The following is a 2,776-nucleotide window of genomic DNA, read 5'->3' as shown; positions in this document are numbered from 1 at the left end:
CCCCCCGGGAGGTCCCAATGGCCCCAGCGCTTCCCGGGGTCCCGCACAGCCCTTCCGCACCGCTGCGCGTGGAACGGACACGGGGATGCGGAGGAGCGGAGCAGGATTGAGCCCAGGCTCTTGTAGCGCCCCGACGGCACCTCGGAGCGGCGGGAGGTTTGGGTGGGCCGGTGCTGTTAAGAGCAATAAAAGCAGATAACGGAGCGGGTGACGTCAGCACCCGCCCTCACCCTGTCACGCAGATTGCAGGAAGGCACAGTAAAATTATTTATAAAATCTAGTTGTGCTGGGCGTGACACAAACTGCACTTCACCTCTTTCTGTTGCAGCCCAGGGAAGACCCGCAGGAGACACATAAAGGGAAGCAGCTGCCAACACACAAGACACCGACTGGCTCTGAGGAAGGATTTCTGTGCAGAAGGGGCTGTTGGGCGTTGGAATGGGCTGCCCAGGGCAGGGGGGGAGTCCCCATCCCTGGAGGGGTTTAAGAGTCGGGCTGAGCCAGCGCTGAGGGATCTGGTAGAGTTGGGATTGGTCAGTGATAGGTTTATGGTTGGACTGGATGATCTTCAAGGTCTTTTTCCAACCAAGATGATTCTGTGCCTGCCTCATCTTCAGCTGCCGGGGCTCTTCCAGAGATGCCCCACCACTAAGGCCTGGCTCTTCTCCACCCTCCCGGCAGCACAGGGTGGGTAACCTGGCCAAAATTAACAGACAGCTTGGAGCCACCCTGCTGGGTGAGCTCCAGTAAGTCACTCATTCTCCTTATGCCCTGATGCACAAGCTAAGACACTGGACTAGAAATAGTCACTGATGCACAGAAGGAGTGCAAAAGCTTAGGGAGAAAAAGGTGTTATTAGCTTAGTCTAACACTTTACAATTATACTTACCCTCATTATTTAATTCCCAGAGAAAGACATTTTAATACAGTTACAAAAATGTACAGTTCACCTTTGTCTTCTTTTCCTTCCAAAACCTAATGCAGAACAAAGAGATCTAAATATGCTTTGGAAAGCAGAGCTCTTGTTTTGGACTGGGTACCAGCAGTGGGAAAACCAGCATAACAAAACTAACTGCTGAAATTGAGGCTGGAAAAGACCTTCAGAGATGAACTAAACGCACCTTCCCTTAACAGCAGCACAAAACACCCATCGCCCTCATTAAACCTACTGAAGTAGGTAACCTCACATCAATTGTGACACATTTTCTGTATACAGTTGGCTGCCAGCTTTCAGGCACAAGATGTCAGAGAATAAAACACTACTTCAAGGAAGTTTAGCATCTCTGTTAACTCAAGACACTTTACAAATACTAGCACACCCCAGCCCAGCGAGGTAAAACAAGCAAGCAGCAAAACTGCTGATCTTGTTATAGGCACAGCCTTTGCTCTGTTCTCCAGATTTTAAACTGGGTAAGGACTATCTGAGATTCTGCACTCCATAGAAAACAATACTACTTGGATGCTTCTGCTGCTACTGACACGAGCATTTCATAAAATAAATACATCCAACTGCTTTTCTCTTTCCTGCTGGGACTACCAATACACCACACCAGCTGCTGTAGATTTTGAAACAGATGCATCGCCAGGAATTGGATCACAACAATTTATATAACCCAGGCTAACGCACACAAGGGGACCTAACCTTCAGTCACAGCTATCCACTGGTCATAATTATCTGCTCATATGGATGTGCCCTCTATGGCTTTCCTGCTAATTACCCAGCAGTTTGTGTCATTCATCAAACGAATTAGACTAGCAGAGCAACTGAGGTCACTAAAGCAAGTCTTCAGCTGAAACAGGTGTGCAGATTGGTTTGCAAATAAGGCTGAACCTGTGCACAGGAGCTGCCTGGGCCCAGGCTTTGTACGAGGAGGAGGTCAGCTTTCAGCAACAGAGCTGCACTCCAGAAGCACACAGCGCCCTGAAGATGTGGCATTGCTTGAATTTGCTGCTCGCAGAGCCTGGCAGAATGCTGCGGTACCAGCGAAAGGCTGTGGTGGACTGCGAGACAGCCGTTTGCTTGTGTACTTCAGTACATCAACTACAGCCTTATTTATATTCATGAAACTTCTGTTTCCCTTTTGGAGATGACAAGGCCTCAGTTCAGTTCGACAGTCCTGAAACAATGCGGATTTCAACCCCAGCTACTTATGATAAGCACATAGGCTAAATGTCACACTGCTGCACAAATTGGAAGCAGAAATGCTCTTTGCCCTCATTATGCCTCTCCACTGCTCTGCCGCAGCTGTAATGACAGATAAAGGGCATGCACTGACAGGCCTCAACTGGAATAAAACTTATTTTCTGGACCAGAGGAGAGTTAGTAATATTATGCCCCTTCTAGCTCCTTGCTTCAGTACTGCACTAGGGAAAAAGAAACAAGAGAGGAAGAAGTACTCACAATTAAAAACTCTTCTGATAATTACAAGAATATCCTCTTGGGAGGATACCCAGTGACTAGAGACATAAACCTTTTATTTATTAAAAAAAATAGTGCCCAAGTACCCTGGACAGATAATAAAATGCCAGACAACTCTGTAAGCACCCAACTTCCATAAAGGCACAGAAAGAGAGATGGATCATAACTGCCAGAGGGACCTGTGGTTTACATTTCCTATTATCTTCATTTAATTATCCTCCTTTCATACCACATGGGCAAGAACCAGGAAAGAAAGAAATCAAATGAGACAACTGAAAACACCTTTCTGGTTTAGCCTTTTTTTCTACTTCCATCATCTCATGCTCTTTTTATCTCTCCCCCATCCCCCCCTCCCCT

At 47.2% G+C, this 2,776-nt stretch overlaps 1 protein-coding gene across 1 annotated transcript in view; it reads right to left on the bottom strand.

The window, feature by feature from the left end:
* Positions 1–2,776, bottom strand: part of LOC113479416 (charged multivesicular body protein 3) — a 34,535-nt gene that overhangs the window by 15,946 nt on the left and 15,813 nt on the right. The gene's annotated exons all lie outside the window — the stretch shown is intronic.

The sequence above is a fragment of the Athene cunicularia genome (genome assembly GCF_003259725.1).
Source record: "Athene cunicularia isolate RWA chromosome 4 unlocalized genomic scaffold, athCun1 chr4_part1, whole genome shotgun sequence".
Classification (NCBI taxonomy): domain Eukaryota; kingdom Metazoa; phylum Chordata; class Aves; order Strigiformes; family Strigidae; genus Athene; species Athene cunicularia.
Note: the sequence above shows the minus strand (reverse complement) of the source record. Positions and strands in the feature narration are given on the sequence as shown.